This window comes from Chrysochloris asiatica, unplaced genomic scaffold, assembly GCF_000296735.1.
Source record: "Chrysochloris asiatica unplaced genomic scaffold, ChrAsi1.0 scaffold00187, whole genome shotgun sequence".
NCBI classification, from domain to species: Eukaryota; Metazoa; Chordata; class Mammalia; order Afrosoricida; family Chrysochloridae; genus Chrysochloris; species Chrysochloris asiatica.
In genome coordinates, this window is record NW_006408705.1 from 1,547,912 (window position 1) to 1,560,102 (window position 12,191).

Sequence of the window (12,191 nt, forward strand, 5' to 3'; positions counted from 1 at the left end):
CTCACTAATACCTAGAATATTAGTATCTAAGTGTTCCATTTCATTTTTGACAACTTCCAATTTTCCTAGATTCATACTTTGTTACATTCCATGTTATGATTATTCATGGATGTTTTACAGCTGTTTCTTCTTAATTTGAGTTGTTTCCCATCAGCAAATGAAGGTCCTGAAAGTTTTACTTCATTTATGTCATCCTGGTTAAATCTACTTTGAGGAGGTAATTCTTCCCCAGTAGTGTTTTGAGTAACTTCCAACCTGAAGGACTCATTTTCTGGTACTATATTTGACAATATTCTGTTCTCTTCATCATGTTTCAATATTCAATAATCTGATGATGATAGTGTTCTACTGCTATCCATAAGGTTTTCAGTGACTAAATATTTGGAAGGAGTCAGTCTGCCCTTCTGCCTAGTCTGTCTTAGTCTGGAAGCTTAGCTGAAACCTATCCACCATGGGTGACCATTTAAATACTAGTGGCATAGCTTCCAGAATCACAGCAACTCACAAGCCACCAAGTACAACAAACTGGCAGACAAGTGGTAGGGTTTTCCTTGTAGGTGTATGGATATTATCCTATCACAGAAGGCATCGTACTTCTAGATCTTGAAATATTCTTTTTGAGGGCTGAATTCTATGCTATTTCTCTTCGATTTATTATTCCCAACATTGTAAATCATACTGAAAATAGCCAACACCAGTCTATTTCAGCTCAAAATGAAATACCTTTCATTTTTGAAAACTTGCAATTTTCCTACCTTCCATACTTTTTACATACAACGTTAAGATTGCTAATGGAGTTTTCAGATAGTTCTTCTCATTTTGAGTTGTGCCTCATCAGCAAAGAAAGTCCCAAAAAGTTTATTCCATCCACTTCCTTAAGGTTAACTTTGCTTTGAGGAGGTAGCTTTCCCTCAGTCATGTTTTGAGTGCTTTCCAACCTGAAGAACTCATCTTCTAACCAAATGCCAGGCAATGTTCTGCTGTTATTCATAAGGTTTTCAATGACTAACCTTGCAAAAATGATCTGCATCTTATTTTGCCTGGTCCATCTTAGTCTGGAAACGCTGCTAAAACCTGACCACCATGGGTGACCCTGCTGATATTAACATACTAGTGGTTTAGCTTCCAGCATCACATCAAGACACAAGTCACCGCATTATGGCAAACTGACAAATGAGTGATGGCTCATTCTGATATGGGACACGATTTATAAGCAAAATAGATGCCATATGATAGGAGACTTCAAAAGTGAGTGGGGAAGTTCCATTATCTTTTGGTTCCATTTGCCATGAACTGTTTGTAAACTCCTTCATATATTATTGTCAGTGCCACATGCACTGTAAAAAAAAACAAAGCAGAGGGGCAGGATTGGAAATTCTGGGGTTAGGGAGGTGGTGAGATTTCAGAAAAGGTGATTAAGGAAGATTTTACAGAGACGGTAACTTTCAAGGAAACGTTGAGAAAGAGATCCATGCAGGTATTCAGAACAGTCGTTTTTCAGACAGTTGTAAGTGTGCCTGGCAAGTTTTCAAATGGCAAGGAAGCCAAGTTGAATGGAGCAGAGTAAGGGAGGAAATGTACTAGACAATGCAGGCAACGGTAAGATCACACAGACCCTAGTCAATCCATGAAAAGATTTTCACTTTTAGCTCTGAACGAGAAGGATTTTAAGCAAAGGAGCCTTATATGTTAGCAATAATTCTGGCCACTGTACTGAGAACAGAGGTAGAAACAGTTAGGAGATTACAGCGGTAATCCAAGAAAGAGATGGTGATGACTTGGGTTTAGGTGGTGGGAGAAATGTCTGCTGTAAGTAGCTGCATTCTGAGTGTAGTTTTAAAAATAAGTCTTCAGGATTTGTTGACAGAATGGATGTGGCCTAGGAGAGAGAGAGAACAGGGTAAAGGATAATTGAAGTGAGTCCTCCTCACCTCTAAGAATGGAGACAGGAGACATTGCAGGAGGCATTAGTCTGACGGAGTTCCACTTAAGAGTTAAATTATATGTTCAAGCGGATTTGTGAAGTTGAATGTACCATGCAACTCACAACACTGAACACAGTATTCCCCCTCACCAAATAACATGTTCCCTTTATTAGACTTTAACTTAACACGAATCTCCAGCCAGTATTGGAAGCCAGAAATGTCTGAGTCACCATAGCTTCTTCCTGATTACTTCTGACCAGCCCTATCAATTAGTTCTTCTCAACAATTCTTTTAAAAGTCTGTGTCCTTCTGTCTATTCTCAGTAATATTGTCTTAGTTCAACATTTTATCGATTGATGAATCTGAGAAGTTCTATTAGGTTCATATATTTGTAGTTGATCTCTTCACTCCAGACTATATTATGTTGTTGTACTTAAGTGCCATCAAATCGGCTCCGACCCATAGTGACCCTGTATAGGGTTTCTGAGGAGCAGCTGGTGAGCTTTAACCACCAACCTTGTAGTTCAAACAGCTTTGCTGTCTGGCGCATTAACCCACAGTGCCACACCAGGGCTCCTAGACTGTATTATAGGTTATTCTTAAAAGTAGCAATCTCAACAATCTGTCACATGACAAGAGATTTATTGCTCTTTTACATTAAAGGAGCAAGCAGATCTTAACTTGTTGACTGGGCAAACTTTCAGCATCTTCCCTCTCTGGACACCAATGAGTGACCAAAAGAAGAAACCAAAAGTTGGTGCTCTAAGAGAAGGTTGCATATGGATTTATAGTTCTCAACCCTGACAACTCCAACAAGTTACTAAATTGAATCCATTGTTTTTATAACTATAAGGCAGTCATTCACAATGAACTTTTGGTCATTGCTCAAGCTGTGTATGAAATAACCCCTCCAATTGTTGACCCCTTGTGGTGCAACAGGTAAATACTTGGTGGCCAAATGAAAGGTTGTTGGTTTGAATTCATTCTGTGGCGGAAAGACTTGGCAGCCAGCTTCTGTAGTGATTGCTGCTGCTGTTGTTAGATTTCATAGAATCTATCAATCTTGGCAGGGGCAGAAAGCAACTATTGGTCTTAAATCCCTGACCTTGCAGTTCAAAGTCCAGTGTCTATCTTACAAGGTCACCACGCTCCCTCTTTCTAAATGTTGTTGTTAAGTGCCATTGAGTCAGTTCTGACTCATTGTGACCTTGTATAGGGACTCCAATGAACAATTGGTTGATTTGAACCACCGACCTCATGATTAGCAGTCTAATGCTTATCCTATAGTGCCATGCCAGGACTCCCATGCCAGGAATGAGTAAAAATGACTGTCTTTAAAAGCAAATTACCTCACGGTGACTTGGCCAGGGTGGAAGTATGTTATGAGTAGGCATAATGGTTTGAATACCTCCAACTATACTTATCGCTCCCTGCAACTCTGCCACTGCTTATCCCAGAGGCCCTGAGTAAACAGTGTGATTCTGTGTGTGATAAGGCATGGAAAATGGGCGAATTACCTGGGAGACTGGAAATCCACCCACTTGTCCAACAAAATGTTTAACTACATGTTTAGATTTTTAGGGGTAAATGGCAAATGGTGAAGAACTTGTCATTGGACTTAGCTTTGCTGCTATGCTAAATTTAAGCTTTCTGTAATCTGTAGGAAAGCGAACGCTAGTGGCACAGTGGTTAAAGGACTCAATTGCTAACCAGATGGTCAACAGTTAGAACCCACCAGCTGCATCGGGTGAAAAAGATGTGGCAGTCAGTCAGCTTCCATAAAAATTTATACTTGGAAGTCCTATGGGAGCAGTTCTACTCTGTCTTATAGGAAAGACTCTACTGAGTTGAAATCTACTAGGTGGCATTGGGAGCTCTGGTAGCGTAGTGGCTACGAATCGGGCTGCGAACCTTAAGGTCAGCGGTTCGAAACTACCAGCCGCTCCGCGGGAGAAAGATGAGGCTTTCTACTCCCGTAAAGATTTACACCCTCGGAAACCCTGTACAGGGCCCCTATGGGTCGGAACCGACTCGACGGCACTTAACAACAATGTATAGTAGAGAGGTCTCCATGTGTTAATATAAGCACATCTGCATGAGATGCGATTATTTTTACATACAGGTAATACAAAGAAAGGAGCTCTGGTAGCGTAGTGGTTACAAATCGTGCTGCTAACCTCAAGGTTGGCAGTTCGAAACTACCAGCTGTTCCGTGGGAGAAAGATAAGGCTTTCTGCTCCTGTAAAGATTTACAGCCTCGGAAACCCTGTACAGGGTTTAACTAATTTGTTTTAACAGTGAGCACTGGTGTGGTGCTGTAAGATAAGCATTTGAGTACTAGAAGGTCGGCATTTCAAATATGCCACCTATTCTCAGAAACCCTATACAGGGTCACTATGAGTCAGAACTGACCCTCCGGCATTTAACAACAACAATTTGTTTTAACAGCAGCACACTATTCCTTAGAAAGAGTTTGTTCCATCATGTATTTAACTACACACTACACCTCCTCTTCCTCTTATCAGGAAGAGATGGATTTCTACTTTGTATAGCCTTTTCTTAATATCAACATTGTGGCAATGAATATCATTGCAAAGAGATTTGAGATATCTATGTGAAATTTCTTTGGAATAAATTTGAAGAAGTAACATTGCTGGATCGAAACATTTATCTATGTAAAGTCTTAGCAGAGACTGACAAAGTATCTTTCAATCAAATTCTCTTGTTCACATTTCCACCAACAGCTAGTGTTCTTTTCTCCTGCGTCTTCATCAGAATTTGAAATCAGCAATTTATAAAAATTTGTGTGAATCCAATTGGTGAAAAAATGGTATTTTACTTTATTTTGACTGTTTCTCATACTGGAGAGTTGTACCTCATACATATCTGTCAGTGGAGGCTTGCATGTTGCAAGGCTCAACAGGTTTCAGTAAATGAAAACTCTAGGGATCCCAATGGAACATTGTCAATTCCGTAGCTGATTATGGGCATAACCAGAACCAGACAGCATTTCATTCCATTGTTCATAAGTTGTGCTAACTTGACAATAGTTAACTAATACTAACAGGGATACTGACTCCTTGAAATATTCATTAGTCTTCTAGATTTCTTCTTTAAATTGGCTGTCTTTGCCCAGCTGTAGTTATTGACATTGTTAAGTGTTGTTAAGTTGGTTCTGACTCATAGCAAACCTGTATAGGGTTTCCAAGGCTATAAATCTTTTTGGGAGAAGATGATGCCATTTTTCTCCTGTAGAGCAGCAGGTGGGCTTGAACCAATTACTTTGTGGTTCACAGTCCAGTGCTTATCCTACAGAGTCATTATGCTCCCGTGTTTGTAGTTTGTACTTTTTCAGTCTATAGTTTGTCTTTTAACATTTCCTTTTAACTTTTAACATGTCTTTTAACTTTTGGGGCTAAGTGTCGTACAATAGTGTATAATTTTTATGAGATCAAATCTGTCATTCTTTCTATATATGGCTTCTGTGTTTTGTTTCTTTTCTTTTTGACTACCATTCACTATGGCAACAATAAAATGAAAGAGAAAGAGGAGGCTATTAAGGCATAATAAATTACTCCACCTTCAGAGAAAGCTAGTGACTTTTCAAAGAGGGGGTGCATTTTAAAATAACGTTTTAACAACCCCTTTGTATTTGCCACAAAGCAGACTGTTTCAAAGCCTCTGGTTAATAACTGGTTGCATCCCACATAACCTAATTGTCTATTCTATTTTATCCCACTAGAGGGTAATGTTGAGCTAAAGACCATTCCCTGCGATGAACTGAGATCCAAATTCAATATATTCTGCTTACAATTTTATTTCTTCAGCCAGAACTGAAAGGATACATTTACCCTTAATTCTTAAGATAATTGGAGCAGAAAGGAGGGCAGAGTTTTGAATTCAAGTGTAATTGAAATGACATTATCAAGAAGAGCTTGATAAAAGCATCTGCTTCAGGCAGCACCCAATAGAGACAAGAAGCTTTATTCTGTGCTTTGTAGAGACCAGAAACCAAAGGAACAAAAGAAGAAAACATTAAACGTAAACAAGATGACTTCCTTTATGATAAGATGCTGCATAACATTAAATATTTTCACAGGATTTCATTTCTGCTTAAAATGTAAGTTGCTCTTGGGTTCATGGCCTTAAACTGGCAAAATGTCCTTTCTTCACCCTGCCAAATCATATTGTGGATGCGCCAAACTGCCTCACTGGCCACAGAGCCTTCCACTGATGGTGTGCTTCTGGGACAAGGCAGCTTCCCTGGGGACCACCCCTGACGACCAGACCATAAGTTCATGGAGAAATGCGGTGGAATAGGCCAGCGTTTCTCTCTCCACCTCCCCCAATCACGTCCAAAAGTATGATCTAGGTCAGACCATTCTTCAGCTTCCTGAAGATCATTCATTTCTCTAAGGGCAATTTGTAATGTCAATTTTATTTTCTCTGCAAAGGATACAAACTCAATTGCTTCTTTAAGAAGTACTAAAGGTCTGAATGGCATCTTGGTGTGGAGCTGCCAGTTAATGTGCTGGTATGCAAAGCAAGGTCAGCAGTTCAAGCTCACCAGCCACTCCTCCAAAATCCTATACAGGGTCGCTATGGGTCCGAACTGACTTGACAGCACTTGACAACAAACAGCAAAAGACTGAATGGAGAAACGCCAAGAATGATGCAGATTAAATGAGAACATCATTTAAGGGTTCAAGGATACTGTTTTTAAAAGAATAAAACCTCAACTTATTGATCAGCGATTGAGGATGTTTCCATTTCATAATCTGCCATTTACTCTCAGGAAATCAAACAAGAAAAAGTTCAAAAGTAAACCACCAGCTGGAATGTTGATGCTTTTAGTTTTCTGGGATTCTCAAGGGTAAGCGTTGGAATACTTTTAGGAAAAAGGTTCAAAAATCAGCAGTGCTCCTTACAGTGAGATGGTCACTGAAGAATTGAAGCCTAAATTTCAGATTAAATACAGAGGACTGCTATCCAAGGGCATTGTGATCTTGCATGACAATGTACATTTGCATACCTCTGCCTACACTGTTGACACTCTGCAAAAAATTGTTTTGATGTGTTAAAGCATCCTCCCTATAGTCCTGATCTTGCTCCATCGAACTTTCACTTGTTTGGTCCCATGAAAGAAGACCTACCAAGATGAAGACTCACTTCTGATGAAGAAGTGAAGACAGTGATACATTTGTGGCTCATATTTCAGCCTAAAACATTTTTTAACAAGTTAATACAATAGCTTGTTGACAGACTGACAAAGTATATTGAAAACCAAGAAGATTATGTCAGAAAAGCATACATTTGTCTTTTAGAAAAGTTGATTAAAATAAATTCTACAGTCCAAGTGCAGATAATTTTTTACTCATCCTGGTATATAACATATTTGCCAATTCAACATGTTTCATTTGTACAATTTAATGACATCAATTACATTGTGTTACACAATCATCAACAAATTCTGGCACAAATATTAATAAGTTTTTTTTTTTTCCTTTGAGAATTGCAAGTATTTTAAAGTGCTTTTTTGTATAGCCCTGACAGGAGAGGTCACCACAACAGCTAGGCAGCATTTCCTCTCAAGGAGGTTTATATCCGGAGTGCTTTAGCTAATACATGCCTGACCAGTGGCAGAAAGGGATATTGATAATCTCTTTCTGACCACAGACCATCCCAGAATTAATTCTGGTATTGCTGTTACATGCCGCCAAGTCAGTTCCCACCCACAGTGACACTGTATAGAGTTTCCAAGGAGCAGCTGGTGAGCTTGAACTGCTGACTTTGCAGTTGAAACCACTTTGCAGTCCAGTGCTTTAACCCATAGCCCCACACAAGGACTCATAATTCTATAATAAACATTCAGAGTTATCCATTGCTTCTCGCTTTTTACTGTCAAAAGAATCTCATTTTCTTTTAATTGGCTAGAAATTAAAATTTCTCCACCTTGCACAAATGGCAATAAAAATGGAGATTTACAGCTAAAGATTATAATACATGTGTTGTGGTTGTTAAGTGTCATCAAGTCAATTCTGACACATAACAACCCTGTATAGGGTTTCCGAGGAGCGGCTGGTGGAGTTGAACTGCTGATCTTATGGTTAGTAATCCAGTACTTAACCTACAGTGTCACACCAGGTCTCCATTGTATGTAGGTTGTTGTTGTTAAGTGCCATTAAGTCAGTTCTATAGTACTTTTTAAGTAGAAAAGAATACCTCAGCCATGCAAACAAAAAATTCGAAGAATATGTGTTAACCATTCCAGATCATTTGAAATGCTTAAGGATTTCCAGTATCAATCAAAGTAAATGAATTTATGTTTCAAGGTGCCAGTCTATTTAAATTATTGCAATTTCCTAATAGCTACTAATATTGGTGGTATTTATTTAGCAAGTTCAAGTGGAATCCCAAAAGGATCTTTAAGTTTATCCACAGTTGCCACACCAATTGGAGCCTGAGTATCGTATTCTCCCACTTACCACCTTACCTGATGAGATTCAGAAACAGCTTGCTAGCTCTATGCCTCAGGGAAACAACTTGAGGAGCCAGCACTCATGAGATTCAGCATTTCCACTGGCAAGTGTCCCGGTCTCAGCAAGGTCAGATGATCCAGAAGGCATGTGGATCATGACCAGGAAGCCACTGAAGCCACCTGGACCTTTTGAAGTTTTCCAGAAGGGAAAGATTGTGGAAGCCCTTCTCCCCAGGGCTGACTGGTCTGAAGTTTAAGGAGACATGTGAACTCCCGAGCTCAGGAACACTGATCTAGCCAGTGGAAATTAGAGCTGAGATTAAAGGGAACAGTTGGTCTGAAGTTTGGGGAGGCATGTGAGAACTCCCAAACTTGCAGATAGTTCCCATTTGACCTTGCTTGGATGGTTAGCTGACCAGAACCCAACCAGATGAAGATAAAGAAGGTTGATGTAGACACTAGGCATAAATTGCTACAATTTGATGAACTGGGTGCAGTTTTGCTAATGGATGCAGTAGCTCCAAATTCCAACTGAAATGGAAGAATTCTTCAGATCAAGGATCGAGCTTGTCTCTTCAGTGCACTGGTTTATAGGGACGAGCATCTTAAACATTGGCTATCAAAAAAGGGGGTCTATAGGCGATTGGGCTTCATGGCAGGAGGATCAGGTGGATCTTGACCAGACTCAGGTTGAGCTTTGAGCCACAAATGCACCACTGATGTCTTCACTTCTTATCAGAGGAGATGGCCTCTCTTTTATAAAGCCCTCAGGCTCTCCAGCTCACTCTAGCCTTGATCAAGCCTGATACAGTTGCTCACCCACTGATTCTGGAAGCTGTTCATCAGCAGATTCTGAGCAACAAGTTCCTTATAGTACGAATGAGAGAACTACTGTGGAGAAAGGAAGGTTGCCAGAGGTTTTACCAAGAGCACAAAGGGAGTTTTTTCTATCAACGACTGGTAGAATTCATGTCCAGTGGGCCTATCGGAGCCTACATCCTTGCACACAAGGATGCCATCCAGCTCTGGAGGACACTAATGGGACCCACCAGAGTGTTTTGAGCACGCCACATGGCCCCAGATTCAATTCGTGGGAGTTTTGGCCTCACTGACACCCGCAACAATACTCATGGCTCAGACTCTGTGATTTCAGCCAGTAGAGAGATTGCAGCCTTCTTCCCTGACTTCAGTGAGCAGCGCTGGTATGAAGAGGAGGAGCCCCAGTTGTGCTGTGGCCCTGTGTGCTACAATCCTGAAGGAGGCATCCACTGTGCCGCTGGAACAAGAGTCTCAGGAGCAGCCTGATGCAGGCTTGTTGCTCTCTGAAGGCTGGTGGTATTACTCAACCTTTGCTCTTAGACCTCGGGTATAAAGCATTATACTACTACCAAAGAATTCTGAAGCCCTGGTCTGGTGCTGTAGGATACACACTGGGCTACAAACTGCAAGATCAGCAGTTCAAACCCACCAGCTGCTCCTTGAAAGCCCTTGTACAATGTTTTTGAGTCAGAACCAACTCAACAACTCACAGCAACAGTGAAGATCCTAGGAACTTAGTTCATCACTGCCACGCCTCTAGAGTCTAGCTCTTTACCTGCCTCTTCTCTGGAATGTTCATAGCTAGTTCAGAAGAATGGTGGACAAGTAAAGAATGGTGGACAGTCAGTCACCTGTGTAGTTCCTCTATTTGTTTGAGAACTGTTCATCCTGCTTCAAGAAGGAGCTTGTCTAATTTACTTGCCTGAGTTGTAAGTCCCCTGAAAAATGCAGTGACTGTGGAAGCTTTTAGTGTCTCTTCCTCAATAAAAGCCAGTGTTTTACTGAATCCTCAAAGCTGGGAACACTAACTATAGTGTCAACAACTTTCTCTTTATCCTTACTTAGAATAATGAAACTTGCCATGAAGCCAGGTTGTTAAGTGAAGAGAGAACTATGTAGGATTCTCCCGATGAGTTCACACATGAGTGCACAGCTTACGTGGTGGTAAGGTACCCAGCAAAGGAACTGAGTGTTGGCTGTGCATCTTGGCACAGAACTGGGTTTTGGAGGAAGGGACACCTTTTTGAACAATGGTGTATGTGCCTTGCCTAACAGGATCATTATTTTATAACTTCACTTTTTTTTTATTTGCACAAAAGCACTAAAAGTAGCCATAACTCCCATGTAACTGAGTTTAGTAGTTATCTTTTGCTACAATAACTAATCACATCAAAATTGAATGGCCTAAGACAACAGTTTATTCTTATGTTTCTGTGGTTTGGCTGGGTGATTGTACTGGGCTTATCTGGACTCATTCATGTGGCTGCATTCAGCTGATAGGTTTGTATGATTTATATGGAGCTACATCACAGTATGAGTCCTGGTGTGGTGCTGTGGGTTAATGCGCCAGGCTGCAAAGCTGTTTGAACTGCAAGGTTGGCGGTTCAAGCTCACTAGCTGCTCCTCAGAAACCCTATACAGAGTTGCTATGGATCGGAATCGACTCGATGGCACTTAACAACAAAAACAACATATCACAGCATGTTGGTTCAGGGTTCCATGAGAACAGGCCCAAATTCACAAACGTATCAAGCTTCTGTCTGTATCATGTTTGTTACTGTATCATTGGTCAAAATAAATTCACATGATTAAAAAAAAGGGGGGGGTATCTATAAAGGCACGAAGTAGCTGACTTACAAGCTTTCATGAGTGTGCTTGGCTTCAGAATGGGGGGGAGCGCAGTAAGGCAGAATCCCTACCAATAATTTGGTGTAAGGGGGTGGGGGGTGATGGTGATAGGATTTTATGATTCAGTTGTGAGTAACTGTTATCAGGATTAATTAATTGTGATTGTCACAAATATAAATGTAGAAGATGTGTAACTAAAAGGGGGAAGTAATTAACCTTTCATTTTAGGAACAGAAGACCATAGGACCATCAAGAGGGGAGAACATTTGTGGACTAATAGATCCTAACCAGAAAAGCAGCAACAGCAGAGACGGTGGCAAAGGTGGATGCAAAGGTGATGGCATGGAGAGATAGAGCAGCTGAGGACTCTAGGCCTGAGAAAGCCTGTGTGCCTGCGGACAGGAGGCTGGCTTGCAAAGTGTGCCCTTTGGACATTTAAACGAATATTTATTTTCTGTTTTGTATGTGTACATCAAAAAAGGGGGCCTTGGGAATAGAGGTAAATACTGATAACTGATGGTACATGGAGGGAATTATAATCATTGCATGGAACGGAGAATGAGTTATTGAATGTAAAACTGGTAATCTTCCATGTAAACCGTCACTCAGTTCACAATAAAAACTTTTTAAAAATGAAAATAAAATTAACCCCTTTAACCCCTTAACACTTAGTTCCTCCAGGGTTTGTTCTTATGTTCCTCTATTAAAGCACTGGCTGGTTGTTTACATATGTCTTGCCTTCTTCTGCCATTTTGCCTTCATTTTCCTCCTTAGGTAAACAGAAAGATTTATATTTGACAATGTTATTGCTAGGTGCCGTTGAGTCAGTTCCAACTTATAGTGGCCCTATGTACAACAGAAGGAAACAGTTCTGGGCCATCCTGGCGATGGTTCCTATGTTTGAGTCCATTATTGCAGCCACTGTGTCAATCTTTCTCATTAAGGGTTCATTCCAATTCCTCGTAGTGACCCTGTACAGGGTTTCCAAGGCTGTACATTTTTACAGGAGCAGAAAACCTCATCTTTCTCCTGAAACAACTGATAGTTTCTAACTGCTGACCTTGAGATTAGCAGCCGGACTTGTAACCACTACGCTACCAGAGATCCTTAGCAACTCTATA

At 40.6% G+C, this 12,191-nt stretch overlaps 1 pseudogene; it reads left to right on the forward strand.

The window, feature by feature from the left end:
- The first annotated feature begins 9,147 nt into the window (after positions 1-9,147).
- On the forward strand, positions 9,148-9,708 carry LOC102812213 (annotated as a pseudogene).
- Positions 9,709-12,191: the final 2,483 nt, after the last annotated feature.